Here is a 15976-nt window from a genome sequence, read left to right as displayed (position 1 = left end):
GTTCTTTTGCACAGCAAGCAAGAGAAGAGGACAAAACCCCATATTCATCTTCTACAGTTTCCTGTCTATTTTTTATGCTGTTTTCCCAGGAAATAAAACAAATAGAAACTCCATCAAGCAAATGTAAACTGTCCATTAACAGTCAATGCTTCTGTTCTACCCAAGAGCTAAAGCAGCTTTAGCTGAAGAGCTAAAGAAATTTCCTCTTCTTTTTTTTTTTTTCCTTTTTCTGTTCTGTTGGCTTTTGGTTTTTCTTTTAATAAATGGCAAGCATCAGTTCTCTTTAGCTTGCGGAAAATGGTTCCCCAGAAAAACTGTCCAAAAAATCCCCTCTAGCCATTCTAGCACACGAACAGCTCCTGGGTTCAGGAGCCTGCACTGTTTGGAAGCTGGCATTTTATCTCAGAGGTCATTGGTGTGATCAAATCCTTTAATTATGGAATTTAGCAAAAAGGATGCTTTCCCCTCAGTTCTGGAGATAACTGAACAGTTTTTAGAAGAACTTCTGAGAAGCTCTCCCAAGCCTGCATTTTGGAAGTCGTACTGGTAGAACCAGCAAAGTGAGGAAATTGCAGACTCCACAGGCTATCCAGTGGAGGGCACAGAACCCCCTCAAGTTCCATTCCAAATGCTGTCCACACACAGACCCCCCCCCTTTTCAGACAAAGCTGTTGACAGGAGTTCTACCAAACTAAGGGCATCTTAAGGGCAGTTTTGTTTCTAAATCATCTCAGTGCCTAAGGAAGAGCATAAAGAACACAGCCATGCCAAAGCCAGGTATGCTGCCCCCAGGAACAAACACTACTCACCTCTCGGGAACTCCGTCACCTGGCAGGACCTGTCTGGAGAAAAATATAAATTTGATGAAAACAGCACAAAATCATGAACTGCAGCGCAGATTTGCCGAAACATTTCAGCAAAGCTGTGCTGCAGTCCAAGGGGCACAGCCCCTTGGGGGGAGGGAAAAGAAAACCGCTCTCTGGTTTGCAGGGTCTCCACTGAGAGCTCCTCGATCTGAAAAATCCTCTTGGACGCCCGTTCACAACTCTCCGCTGAGAAATCCTCAATCCGAAGACTCCTCTGCGACGAGCACGTGACGAACTGCACCGCAAGCCGAGGCCCTTGGTGCCTGAATGAGAGCGTTCCACGGACACTGCAGTGGCCACCCAGCACTTCAGTGACATCACAGCGACAGTGGGGCAACAGTCCTGTGACATCACGGAAACAGCCGTTCAAGGTTCCCCACGCTGCAATGGTTTTGGGTGGCTTCTTGACCCCTGGAATGTTGAATCTTGCTCTCCTGTTGGAGCCTGACCTCCCTTTCTCGCAGTGACTTGTCAGCTTACCTCCTGATGTAAAGCTCATCTTTCTGCCTAAAACTCATCTGGAAATCAACTCTGCTCTTCCATGGAAAAATGGAATAATAAGTTTTGAATCCGTGTCTGTGTGGAGGCTGTTGGCTAGTCACCCACAGCCCATAGTGCTGTGAATAAAATAACGCCTTGCTTTTTAACACTAGCAATGCAGGGTTTGAGGGTTCTGTTATCCCGAGGATTTCAGAGGTATTTGACAACAGTAGCTGACTCCAGGAAGAGTGAGATTCCTCCCCAGCAGCCCTCACGGCACAGCCCTCGCTGTACCAAGCGGGGCTTCTCCCCTTTTACTGTGGAGAGGCTTGGAGGACATTCAGAACAGCTGTGATTGCCTGACATGGACAGCATTTGTTGTCAATCCCTCAGGGACACGTCCGTGTTCCACATGTGGCAGGGAGCCCTTGGAGCAGCTGTCAGAGTGGGGGTGCCCCCGTGGGTGCTTCCTGCCCGTTCTCCCCCCTTTGGCCACTTCTCCCATAGCCACTCAAGTCAGACTTTCTCCCAAGAAAGTTCTCTGCCCAGCACTGAGCTCCTGGTGCACCTGCAAAAACCAAATTCCCTTAGGCTTGTGGGAAACCTACAGGGTCAGAAGCCTCAGTGGACATGGAGCTCTTAAATCCTTCTCCTATCCAACTTCTGTGTGCGTGTAAGATTTTCTGGGGCCCTGACTAGCCTTTCTGTCTGCTACAGTGGAATATCAGGGCGACGGAGCAGCGGGTGTGTGTGAGGGGGTCTCTCTCTTTGCTGCCTGCTGAGGGGAAGGTGCTGAGAGACTGTGCATGCTCCGAGAGCGAGGGGAACCGTTCGGTGAGAGGCAGACTCGAAGCCTTCATCCCCTGCGACCACCCGAGAGAAGTGGGCAGGCGCCAGAAGGCGTGTCCCGAGATTTCCATAGAAATCCATACCACTCTGGGGTAGTTCCTGAATATGTCAAACCGTGCGATGGATAGGGATGACCTGCTGGGAGAAAACGGGAGCCGTGAGGGGGGAGCGCTCGCGCGTGTCAGGCGGAGTCATCCCCCGCGTGTCCGGCAGCGTAATAAACAACTAGCGGCTTCATAGCGCCTGTGGCTCTTGAGTTTTACTACCGTCGCCTTTTCCCGGCATCACCGAGGCCTCAGCTGAGATGGGGTGATCCCCAGGCTGAAGCAAAAACCGCTGCGGGCTGAAGCAGCGGGGCACAAGGGCTGAGATGAGAATGGCTCTGGGCTGAGACAAAACCGGCTGCAGCTGAGGCGGGGGGGGGGGGGCAGTTATGAGGCAGAAAGGGCTGTGGGCTGAGGCAAAACCGGCTGCGGGCTGAGGGAAAAATTGGTCCGGGCTGAGGCAAAACCGACTGTGATCTGAAGGAAAAATGGCTGAGGGTTGAGGGAAAAACTGGTGCGGGCTGAGAGGAAAACCCCTGAGGGCTGAGGCAAGAACAGTTGCCGATGAGGCGGGGCGGCCCCCAGGCTGAGGCAGCAGCGGCGACGGTTCTCAGCCTGGGCGATGGGGTGGGCGGGGGAAGAGGCCAGGCACTGAGCACAGTGGCGAGGAGTCTCCCTACAGCTCCCCGGCCCCACGCCGTCCCGCTCCCAACTTGAAGGAAGCCCCAGTTCCCTCCCACACACACAGCTTTCCGTTTTTCCTTTAATTTTTTCCTGTTCCCACACAAACGCTACATTCTATATACACACTATATACACACACACTATATAGACACACACACTATATAGACACACACACTATATACACACACACACTATATACACACACACACACTATATACACACACACACACTATATACACACACACACACTATATACACACACACACACTATATACACACACACACACTATATACACACACACACTATATACACACACACACTATATACACACACACACTATATACACACACACACTATATACACACACACTATATACACACACACACTATACACACACACACTATATACACACACACACTATATACACACACACACTATATACACACACACACTATATACACACACACACTATATACACACACACACTATATACACACACACACTATATACACACACTATATATACACACTATATATACACACTATATATACACACTATAGGAGCACACGGGCTGACCTACAAAAGTTTATTTACAAATGAAGTGGCTGCAAAGATAAGAGTAGATATACACACACTATATATACACACACTATATATACACACACTATATATACACACACTATATATACACACACTATATATACACACTATATATACACACTATATATACACACTATATATACACACTATATATACACACTATAGGAGCACACGGGCTGACCTACAAAAGTTTATTTACAAATGAAGTGGCTGCAAAGACCGCTGTTCTGGGTCTCCTGACTGCATCAATCAGAGGAGCCATCTCGGCAAGACTCTTGGATTTTCCTAAAAACGGATGCTGCACCAAAAAACCAAAGAAGAACAAAAGGAGCCATTACTTTCCAAATGCAGTTTCTCACAGGCTCCAGAGGGATTCCTCTGGTTACCAGCAATACACATCAGGAGGACGTAGGGAACTATCTAGACCTCCATCTTTCCTCTAAGGAAAGGCCAAGACAGATGGCACTGGAGAAGACAAGGTCCCAGGGAGAGCTTATTGTGGCCTTGCAGTCCTTCAAGGGGAGACATTTTTTCAAAGGGCCCGGTTGCAGTGGGACAAAGGATCATAGTTTTCAAGTGCAAGAGGATAGATTCTGGTTACATCTAAGGAAGTCATTGTTTAGAATGAGGGTGCTGAAACACTGGCACAGGAAGTGGATACCCCATCCCTGGTCAGGTGGGACAGGGCTCTGAGCAACCCGGTCTAGTTGAAGATGTCCCTGCTCGTTGCAGGGGGGTTGGACTAGATGCCACTTAAAGGTCCCTTCCAAGCCAAACTATTCTAGGATGCTACTTAGTTGTTTAGCTGATGACAAAGCCCATCCCTGGACAGCTGTTTCACCTGCAGCCACTTTACCTTCAGCAGCTGCCTGGCCGTCCATCGACGCTTTGCATTCCGGTTCAGGCAGGACTGCAGGAAGGAACGGAACACAGGCGACAGTTCTCTGGGAGGCTCCAGCTGGGGTGGCATGTCCTTAGGCTGGGACAAAGGAAACACAAGACAGCCATTAACCATCCCTCCCCGAGGGGAAAAGCTCCAGCACAGGCCAGTCCTTGCTTTCTGAGAGTTGACCTGGGGCTTCTCCAGGAGCCCTGATCAACATTTGAGCTTAAGGAAGCAGAGAATTTTCAGCATCCAGACCAGTCCTGCTAATTGTCTTCATCTCTTTTTACTGCCTTCTGCAAGGCAAATGCAATCCAAAAGAAGTCTTGCAAGAAAAGTCAGGGACCTTTTTCAGAAGGACTGGAAGACTGACATTTTCCATAATTGTTGCCTTCCTCAGGAATTAACTGTGCAGCATTTAACTTGGTTTCAGCTGTTAGTCATGGGGTTTTATCCCCGTATACCTTCCTGGCCTATTGCACACTCCTTTGGTGTAAGAGCGGGTCATTTCATTTTAGGGAATTAGCATCTACAACTGCAAACCTGGAAATACATTGGCTTACTACAAGGAGCTGTGCTAGAAACTACTTTTAGAAATGTACTGGCTAATACAGACTTGTGGCAGTACTAGAAGCAGTGACCTGCCCTGAAAGGCTCAGGTAAGCAGTGGGCACTGGTCCAAGTCTGAAAAGACTTCTGGCCTGCAGATCCCCTTGAAATGCTTTTCACAGTAATTCTCCAACGGGAGAATCCTGCTGCTGAAAAATTCCTGCCATTGGGAGATCCAGCTCCAAGGGAGTTCAAAGAGCACAGGAGGAATTCAAGCATTGTTGGAGGCCAAAACGGCCCATTTCTGCACTGGCACATGTCCCTTCTCCTGTGAGCAGATGTGCTCCAGGACACTTTTAGACGTGGGCCTTGGTGGGACTAGTTCAAGCTGATGTGAGTGGGAGAAAGATATGGCTCAGGGGAGAAAGGCAGGGCTCTCTGACAGTATTTGCACCTTACCCGTGTAGGACCATCCACCATTTCTAGTGCCATGATCCCAAGGGCCCAGATGTCCACTTTGGCATCATATCTCTCTCTTCTCAACATTTCTGATACCATATAGAAAGGCGTTGAAAAAAATGACCTCCATGTCTTTCGCTGGGGCTGAAGCCAAGCACATAAGCCAAAATCAACTGCAGAAAAAAGAAATAGCGTTAAAACCGGCTTGAATTATGAAAGCAAGCACAAGGATTCCCCACTCTCAGTCTGAGAGCACAGTGTTGAATCTAGCTGGAAGAGTGGCTGTGCTCTGTTTCCTCTGGAAGGGACATACCCAAACCAAAGGCACTCTTGACAGCCAGAAGGCGTGTCCCGAGATTTCCATAGAAATCCATGCCACTCTGGGGTAGTTCCTGAATATGTCAAACCGTGCGATGGATAGGGATGACCTGCTGGGAGAAAACGGGAGCCGTGAGGGGGGAGCGCTCGCGCGTGTCAGGCGGAGTCATCCCCCGCGCGTCCGGCAGCGTAAGAAACAACTAGCGGCTTCATAGCGCCTGTGGCTCTTGAGTTTTACTACCGTCGCCTTTTCCCGGCATCACCGAGGCCTCAGCTGAGATGGGGTGACCCCCAGGCTGAAGCAAAAACCGCTGCGGACTGAAGCAGCGCGGCACAAGGGCTGAGATGAGAATGGCTCTGGGCTGAGACAAAACCGGCTGCAGCTGAGGCGGGGGGGGGCAGTTATGAGGCAGAAAGGGCTGTGGGCTGAGGCAAAACCGGCTGCGGGCTGAGGGAAAAACTGGTGCGGGCTGAGGGGAAAACCCCTGAGGGCTGAGGCAAGAACAGTTGCCGATGAGGCGGGGCGGCCCCCAGGCTGAGGCAGCAGCGGCGACGGTTCTCAGCCTGGGCGATGGGGTGGGGGGGGAAGAGGCCAGGCACTGAGCACAGTGGCGAGGAGTCTCCCTACAGCTCCCCGGCCCCACGCCGTCCCGCTCCCAACTTGAAGGAAGCCCCAGTTCACCCCCCCACCCCATCTTTCCGTTTTTCCTTTAATTTTTTCCTTCCCCAATTCCAAGCCATACCAAAACCCCCATCAATGGGACTTTCCAGCTATGAATAGCAAGAAAAGTTAATTTAATAATGAAGTGGCTGCAAAGATCAGAGTAGATACTTGCCACCGCCCGGTAGGAAGGAAACAGGGACGCGACACTGCACAGAAGGCTTCGACAACATAGAAGGAAACGGTGCAACGGCCACTTTATTAGGAGGAACGAGGACTTATGTAGGGTTCAAGTGAGGGAGGTCCGATAACCGGGGCGGAGCACGGGACGGACATCTCAGGGTGCCACAGGATTGGGGAGTAGGGAGAAGGAGGGAGGGACTTGGGAGGAGTCAGGTATCTGGGGCCAATGGGAGCTCACTCCGCACTGCGGCATTTTCTGGCCAATCAGTGTGGGATGAGCGGGAAAGCAGGGGAGAGTAAGGGAGAAAACTTTTGGTGGGAATAACTGGGGACAAGTTCAGACATGTCTGGGGTAGTACAAATCAAGGGGATTGATACAGAGATATATGTGCGGGTATGTTATAAGTAAATGAAACTCAGCCTAAAATATAGCAGCAAAATTTATTAAAGATTTATATAAAGTGCAAATAAGCAAATCAGCACGCTGGGCTGCTGGGGAGACCCCTGCTCCACACACGGCCAGCAAAGCAGTGGGCAAAAGCAGTATTCTTTGTACTATTGTCAATTCCCTTCCCATAGTCACTTGTTATCCTTCTATTGCATCTGAGTTCGCAGACCTGGTTCTGGTTGGTTCTTTTGCATGCTCGCTTTTAGTTGCCAGGTACTTTCCTTTCCATAGTTTTAGGTAATTTTTCATCCTTGAGGCCTACTGTGTGAGTCTCTTCCAGATGTCCATCTAGGATACTTTTTATCGTCTTCGTTCTTGACCCTTTGATCCTTGTCCATTCTTTCGTTACTTTAAGCGTACACTTTTAGACAATATACAAAAGACTTATTCAGTAAGGCATAACAACTTTTTTTGTCAGCTTAGAAACTGCAGCTGCAGGACTATCAGCTTATAGTACTGACAGATTAATTGCCCATTCTGTAACTTACAGTCCACCGGCCTTAACAGAACCTTGATTACAAATATATATATATGAATATAACATGCAATACTATTAGAAGAGTAAATTACTACAACTATTACAACTATTACTACTACTGATTTGATGAGTAAATTATGTGACAACTACTAATCTATTACAAGGGGCAGGGCAGGGCAGGCCGCTGCCCCTCGGCCCCTGAGTGTGAGGGGGGTGTGGAGGGAATGGATTGGCCGGGCTTTGACAATCTGGCCCCTAGAAAGACTAAGTGACCTCTTCCAACAAAGGAAGACTGAAGCAAGCGGTGCCAGAAAGAACTGGAGTTTCTGGAGAATAAAACCTGGAAGTATCCCCCGGAAAATCCCCCCCGGGTGGTCACTGGTCTGACTTCCACAGACCGGTCGCCTTGGCCAGGAGTGTCCCAGCAGTCCTGCCGGAAGCGCGTTTGCCCACAATGTAATTTCCATTTGATACTGGCAAAGCCCTTCTGAGTGAGCCTCAGTCCCTGGAATGAGTGGACCAGGCTTCCAGGGCACTAATTCCAGGCGTTGTGTTTAAGGGAAGAGCAGGGGAGCCTTTCTCTGGTCCAGAGGAGCTGCAGTGTTTCCCTCTCTGGAAGAATAAGAAATAAAAAAATAAAAACCAAACAAGAAATAAAAGAAAATGAAAAATGAAGAGAATAAAAAATAAACAAAATAAAAAAGGAAATATAAAATACAGAAGAAAATAAAAAAATTAAAAGCAAGAAAACTAAAAAGGAAATAAAATAAAAAGTGAAATAAAAGAGAAAAAAAAAACCTTCTTGGGCACCCCGTTTACTTCCACCCCCCACCCTCCGAACCGTAAATTGGGGGTCACCCCTAAAATGTGAGAAGGGGACCCCGAAACGTGGGTGGGGGAACCCCAGGGACACGAAAAAGTGGAGGGGGAGCCGCGAAACGTCAGGGAAGGGCCCCAGAATGGGTGGGACCCCAGAAAAGCAGGTGAGGCGTCCGCAGTAAGAAAGCGAAGCCAGAAGGTCACGTGGTGAGGGTCCCCCAAGCAGGCGGCGTCGGCGCATGCGCAGTCATTTGTGAGACGTCCGCGATCACGTGGTAATTAAGGGCGGTCAAGAGAGGGAATGACGCATGCGCAGTGACTCTCATGGCACTGCAGCGCCCCCTGCTGAACTTAAGGGCGGCACTGCAGCGAAGGGCCCTGCACGCGCGCGGTGCCTGCCGCGGCTGTTCTTGGGAGTCTCGAGGGTCCCGCCCGCAGCGAGGGGAAGAGCAGCGGAGAACGGGGAGGGGGCGGCGGCCCTTCGGAGGCCTGCTCAAGGGGGCGGGGCCCGCCAGGAGGCGGCTGAATCAGCGGCACCGAGCAGGGAAGGAGCGGCCGCACTGGGGCCTGGCCGGTTCCCGGGGCACGACGGGACTTGTGGTCTCCCGTCTCTCTCGGGGTTGGGGGGCGGGACTAAAATGAAGATTTTGAGGTGAAACCGTAGAAATTAGTGAGGGACATTCAAAGGGTAAAGTTGGGGACCGGGAGTGGGAGCGACCGGAATATTTTCAACGCCTCAGCAAAGATGGCGCCCCCCGGACCTGAGGTCCTGCGAGGCCGCACAGAAAGATGGCGGCCCTCGGACCAGAAGTCCTCCAATGCCGTACAGAAGGATGGTCCGCCAAGCCAGAAGTGAAGATGGCGCTACCAGGACCGGAAATGAGCCAGGACAACACTAAATATGGTGGCGCGAGGCCCCCTGCCTCAGAGAGGCGTCTTTCCTGTTGCCTGAGCTCCATCCCAACCCGGACCCCCACCCCGCGCTCGCAGCGCCGTCTCGCTGCGGTGCTTCCCGCTGTGAGGACAGGACAGGGCAGGGCTCTCGGCGGCGCCGGGCGCCGGCGGCAGGCACCGGACGGGCAGCCCCGCTTGGGGACGCGGCGCGCGGCTGACAAGCGAGGACCCCAGGCAGGAAGCGGATCGGCGCTCAGGCGGCTTCGCCGCCCCGCCCGGCCACCCCGCTCCGCTCTGCTCCGTTCCCGCTCCCGCCCCGGGAGTCTGTGTTTAATGAAACAGCTTTAGTGTTTTGTTACTGGCTTCTTAGGGCTTAAATGCAGAGTTTGAAATGATGCCTTGTGGTTGAGTGAGTGTCTTCCTGCTGAATTCAGCAGGCATTCGGTGAATTTGGGCTTCTGCAGGTGAATTCAGTCTGGTGTTGTGGTTTTGTTTGTTTCTGTACTTGGGACAGTGAACCAAATGTTCTTTTTCCCTCTCCGTCAGTGCTCTGAGGAGACCAAATGTCCAGAATGGTGCCGGTGACTTTGCTTGTGCACCTGCCGGGTAGAGGAGCAGGTTTGGCTCTGTGCAGCCCTGCTCCGGAGGCCGGCAGGGTGCTCTCTGGGTGCCCTGCAGCGCTGCCCTGGGAGCAGAGCAGCCCATGCTGGGCTGTTCCTCAGGGCAGCTCTTGTGCTCTCTCTCGTCCTTTGCAGCGGAGGAGGCGGACCAGCTGAAGAGCCTGTTGCAGCCGAAGCGGCGCGAGCTGGCGCTGGACGTGCCGAAAGCAGAGGAACTGCCTGGGCTGCCAGAGATGCTGAGAAAGGGCTGACGAATTAGTGGTTACCACGACAACCTGTCACCTGTAGCTGAGCTCCACCCACCGCATGTCCAAGGAGCTGCAGGTAATGGAAAGCCAGCTTGTGACCCCCAACTCTTAAGGGCTTTAAAGACAGTTGGGTCCTTTTCTGAGCTCGTCGGGAAGAAACGCCACTGCTCCCATTCCTGCCGGGCCCGTGTGGCTGCCTGCATGCTGAGGATGGAGGGGTGATTGTACCGAGTTCGAGGGAAAGGGAGGAAGGAGCACACTGTGCATATCCCTTTCCTTTCTGCAAATTTGGAGACTAACCAATATTTTCACTGGAGAGAAGACATAACTTCACTTTTTCAACGGCTTTTCTCTTTGTAACTGGTTCCTGTCCCCTCTCCTGAAAGTTCATTTGTTTTTCTTTTCCTTGCTTTCCCCTCCTGCCCCACTGCTTGGTGAATTTTTTCAGGTAAGGAACAAAGTGAAGCAGGAGCAGAATGCCAGGCTGCAGCACCGAGGGAGAATTGGAAGGAGCGCAGCTTGGAGGTGGCAGTGCTGGAGAAGCGTGTTAGTGAGCTGCCAGAGCACCTGGAGAAGAGAAAGGCAGCTCTGTCCCAGGGAGAGAATGTACCAGTAAGTGTGAGAGATGTCCTAACAACAACATAAATTTTGTTACCTGGACAGTCTGAAGTAAAAACTTGCTTGTGGGGGAGGGGGAGTCTGTTCAGATGCTAGACCTGTTGTCTTGATCCATATGTAGTGGAAGTCTTGTGTTATTAAAGTCCTTTTCTTGGTACATTAGTGTTAACCTACTTATTCTTTACAGGCAAGAACTCTTCTAATGTTGTCATGGATTTTTTTTTAAGGTTTTTGTTGATTTTTTTTTTAATTTGCTATTTCTACCTCAAGTTTATAATTTTTATTATAATATATAATAAACCCTAATTATATAGTTATAATGCTTAAAGCTTTCTCAAAAAAGCCTCTAATATTGAGGTATCATTTGCTACTTGTTTTGTCCTTTGTGACTTCTGTTTCAAGCTCTGGACAGACACTGTGGCATAAAATTCTTTACATTTTCATCTTTTTTTTTTTTTCCCCAAAGGTTTCTTCAGATGGGAATTCACCACAGCCAGTGGCTTCTGCTCCAAGGGGAGTGGCAGCAGTAGGTCCTTCTATCCAGTCCTCTACTATGCCACATATTGCTTCCAGACCTGAACTTTAGGTGAAAGCAGCATTCTCAGGTGGGACGTGAGCCTTGCCGGGCAGCTGAGGGTCTGCTAAAATCACAAACTCTGCCCAGCGTGGGAGCTGGGAACCGTTCACAAGCTAAAGCTCCTGCAGGTAAGAGCTTATGATTAATAGTTCTTATCCAGACATGTTTTGGTTCATCTAACTGCTCTGTTTTGGTGGTTTGGGGTTTTGTTTGTTTGTTTGTTTTTGAAGCAAAGAGTTACTTGCGATGTAAGTCTCGCTACTTGCAATTATTTTTTTTTGTGCCTGTGAATACATTTATAAGCAGTGAGGTTATTCGGTTCAATGTTATAAATTAGGTAATTCTCCTAGTGAGCAGCTGGAGTTGTTATACAGTGTGGACTGCAGAAGGATTTGTGTGTAAACTAATTATTTTTTTTATTTTAAAGCTCTCCTAAAAACTATACACCAGTGTGCGTTTGAGTTTCTAGAGTCAGTTTTGGGTCATACCTGGTAACAATCTGGTGCCTGGATTTAACAACTAGCAAAGCCAAGTTTTGTGATCATGCATTTTGGAAATGACACGTGTAAAGGATTTACCATTAGCGTAGCTAACATGGCTACAGGCTCTGAAGTTAGAACTTCAGAAAAGAAGGCTCCCTGCCAAGGTCAAGGAGGAGTCTTAGAAAGCTAAACAAGTTTTTTCATCTCTTATGGACACCTGTGATGCTCCAATTAACACCGGACAACAAAGTATGTTTCTCTTATATATCCAGTGCTGTGTGAAGAAGAATCACACGTCCAGGTGTAGCAGCAGTATATAATAAATGTTCTTCTTCTAATAAACGGACATTTTGCCAACCATATTGGCCTGTGAGCCGTCTGTTCCGAGCCCCTCCACCAGTAGCTTTGTTCTTTGGGGTTGGTTTGTTTGGTTTTGGTTTGTGACTGTGAACCCCTGAAGAGGAAACTCTTCCCCGCCCAGATCTGAGACATTTTGCAGCCCTGAAAAAAGTAGAATTGTACCAGGCCATCCCTGTGCCATCTCTCCAGGTGACCTCCCAGCTCCTGCCCTCCAAGATCACCTCCAAGACTCAGCAGGGAGAGTTCATCTTTTGTAAGGAGTGGATGTAGGGAACCGAGTTTATATGACCCTGGGAGAAACATAGAAGGGGAACTTGGCAAGATAAATGCGGATGTGGTGAGATGTATCCTTGTGTGTGGGAAATTAATTGAGAGTAATTTTCTCCTAGACAGTGAATGCTTAACGAAAAAGTAGATATATAGAAAAGTTACTAAAAAGAATTTACTGCTGATGTAACAGGGTATATAAACCATGAAAGAACTGTAATAAATGATTCAATTATACCACACTCCTTGGAGTCCGTGCCCTAGTATGCCACAGGGGGTTGAGGTGAACAGCCTGAAAGCCCATCAGGGGCAGCTGAGCTATTCCGTGTCTTTGACCATGATGAGTGGGAGCTCAAGGTTCCCCACGCTGCAATGGTTTTAGGTGGCTTCTTGACCCCTGGAATGTTGAATCTTGCTCTCCTGTTGGAGCCTGACCTCCCTTTCTTGCAGTGACTTGTCAGCTTACCTCCTGATGTAAAGCTCACCTTTCTGCCTGAAACTCATCTGGAAATCAACTCTGCTCTTCCATGGAAAAATGGAATAATAAGTTTTGAATCCGTGTCTGTGTGGAGGCCTTTGACTGGTCACCCACAGCCCACAGCGCTGTGAATAAAGTAACGCCTTGCTTTTTAACACTAGCAATGCAGGGTTTGAGGGTTCTGTTATCCCGAGGATTTCAGAGGTATTTGACAACAGTAGCTGACTCCAGGAAGAGTGAGATTCCTCCCCAGCAGCCCTCACGGCACAGCCCTCGCTGTACCAAGCGGGGCTTCTCCTCTTTTACTGTGGAGAGGCTTGGAGGACATTCAGAACAGCTGTGATTGCCTGACATGGACAGCATTTGTTGTCAATCCCTCAGGGACGCGTCCGTGTTCCACACGTGGCAGGGAGCCCTTGGAGCAGCTGTCAGAGTGGGGGTGCCCCCGTGGGTGCTTCCTGCCCGTTCTCCCCCCTTTGGCCACTTCTCCCATAGCCACTCAAGTCAGACTTTCTCCCAAGAAAGTTCTCTGCCCAGCACTGAGCTCCTGGTGCACCTGCAAAAACCAAATTCCCTTAGGCTTGTGGGAAACCTACAGGGTCAGAAGCCTCAGTGGACATGGAGCTCTTAAATCCTTCTCCTATCCAACTTCTGTGTGCGTGTAAGATTTTCTGGGGCCCTGACTAGCCTTTCTGTCTGCTACAGTGGAATATCAGGGCGACGGAGCAGCGGGTGTGTGTGAGGGGGTCTCTCTCTTTGCTGCCTGCTGAGGGGAAGGTGCTGAGAGACTGTGCATGCTCCGAGAGCGAGGGGAACCGTTCGGTGAGAGGCAGACTCGAAGCCTTCATCCCCTGCGACCACCCGAGAGAAGTGGGCAGGCGCCAGAAGGCATGTCCCGAGATTTCCATAGAAATCCATACCACTCTGGGGTAGTTCCTGAATATGTCAAACCGTGCGATGGATAGGGATGACCTGCTGGGAGAAAACGGGAGCCGTGAGGGGGGAGCGCTCGCGCGTGTCAGGCGGAGTCATCCCCCGCGCGTCCGGCAGCGTAATAAACAACTAGCGGCTTCATAGCGCCTGTGGCTCTTGAGTTTTACTACCGTGGCCTTTTCCCGGCATCACCGAGGCCTCAGCTGAGATGGGGTGAACCCCAGGCTGAAGCAAAAACCGCTGCGGGCTGAAGCAGCGGGGCACAAGGGCTGAGATGAGAACGGCTCTGGGCTGAGACAAAACCGGCTGCAGCTGAGGCGGGGGGGGGGGGGGCAGTTATGAGGCAGAAAGGGCTGTGGGCTGAGGCAAAACCGGCTGCGAGTTGAGGGAAAAATTGGTCCGGGCTGAGGCAAAACCGACTGTGATCTGAAGGAAAAATGGCTGAGGGTTGAGGGAAAAACTGGCTGCGGATTGAGGGGAAAATTGGTGCGGGCTGAGGGGAAAACACCTGAGGGCTGAGGCAAGAACAGTTGCCGCTGAGGCGGGGCGGCCCCCAGGCTGAGGCAGCAGCGGCGACGGTTCTCAGCCTGGGCGATGGGGTGGGGCGGAAGAGGCCAGGCACTGAGCACAGTGGCGAGGAGTCTCCCTACAGCTCCCCGGCCCCACGCCGTCCCGCTCCCAACTTGAAGGAAGCCCCAGTTCCCTCCCACACACACAGCTTTCCGTTTTTCCTTTAATTTTTTCCTGTTCCCACACAAACGCTACATTCTATATACAGACTATATATACAGACTATATATACAGACTATATATACAGACTATATATACAGACTATATATACACACTATATATACACACTATATGTAAACACTATTTACACAGTCTCGCTCTGTATATACACACACACACGTATGTACATTATCTATATATAAGGGAGCATTATGTAAGGGGCTACAGTGCAGGAGAGTTATGGGGTATTGTGTAAGTGCCCTAGACAGTACAGAGTCCAGGTATGCCCATAGCACTGTAACACACTATCTATATACAACAGTAATAATTCTACAGTACCTTGTGTGTCTATATATTTTATAAATTTGCACACCTCCCATATAATGCTCCCACATTTAGTAATCTCCATGATGTCAGTTGTGCCATTTCATGGGGAGCCTCCAAGCCATGAGGATCCGCCGTTTTGTGGGGCCTCTCCCAGGGAAGGCTGTCACCCTCTGTGTCAGCCTCAGTTCCCAGGGCAGAACTGGGATGCCTAAAGGACACTCACCTGAGCACAAGCCTGTGGAACAGCCCAGCTCCCTCCCCCTCTGTCCAGAGTGGCACAGACACTCCCGACCTTTCCCAGGAGCTACGAGGCAACCAAGAGGTCAGGAGGCATCGCCAGAAACGACTCCATCACTCTGCTCTCTTTTGCCCTTCTCGACTCCTGCGCAGACCCAAGGTGGCAAATCCCATCAGTCCGTGCATTTCCATGCCTGGCCACGATTCCCCTCTGGAGCAGCCCACACCCAGTTTGTCTCCGAGTCTGGAAGATTAGTCTGGTCCCAGAAAGATGCAAGCACCCCGGGCTGGGCTTCTTCCAGCCTGGCTCTGCGCATGCTGAGGCTGCTCTGCACTCTGCCCGGGCTCTGCGTGGGCTCAGCCCCTCAGACTGCTGCTCTGAAAGCCTCGCATCAGATGTGCCCTTTCGGAGCACACGGGCTGACCTTCTGCTTTTTCAGCTGAGGAAGACTCTCATCCAGGCACAGAGATTGCAAGTGGTCATACAAACCCAATTGTCAAGAACTCAAACACTCTACGGTCCCAGCTGAATACCTGTACCCAGCGGGGGGATTTGTCTGCCCCACTCTCCATCTGGTTGTGGCTGGACTTGCAATTGCACTTTCTTCCTCATATAGAAGTACCACGACTGGGCAAACACAGGCCAGTGGGATGAATTCCAAAGGCAATGTGGTCTGGAGCCGATGAATGAAAGAAACCCTTTCCCAATTCCAAACCATACCAAAACCCCCATCAATGGGACTTCCCAGCTATGAATAACAACAAAAGTTTATTTACAAATGAAGTGGCTGAAAAGATCAGAGTAGATATTGCCTGTTTTCCTAGTCCTTGTCTACTCTGTGCCTCCTTTGCCAGTGGAGGCATTTCCATGTCAGGAAAGGAGA

The 15976-nt window shown here is 50.3% G+C and overlaps 1 long non-coding RNA gene across 1 annotated transcript; it reads left to right on the top strand.

The window, feature by feature from the left end:
- Positions 1–9384: 9384 nt before the first annotated feature.
- LOC135421570 (uncharacterized) lies at positions 9385–12121 on the top strand. The gene is made up of 3 exons (XR_010434082.1): positions 9385–10160; positions 10533–10696; positions 11169–12121. It is a non-coding gene; the product is annotated as an uncharacterized LOC135421570 (long non-coding RNA).
- Positions 12122–15976: the final 3855 nt, after the last annotated feature.

The sequence above is a fragment of the Pseudopipra pipra genome, chromosome 13 (genome assembly GCF_036250125.1).
Source record: "Pseudopipra pipra isolate bDixPip1 chromosome 13, bDixPip1.hap1, whole genome shotgun sequence".
NCBI classification, from domain to species: domain Eukaryota; kingdom Metazoa; phylum Chordata; class Aves; order Passeriformes; family Pipridae; genus Pseudopipra; species Pseudopipra pipra.
Note: the sequence above shows the minus strand (reverse complement) of the source record. Positions and strands in the feature narration are given on the sequence as shown.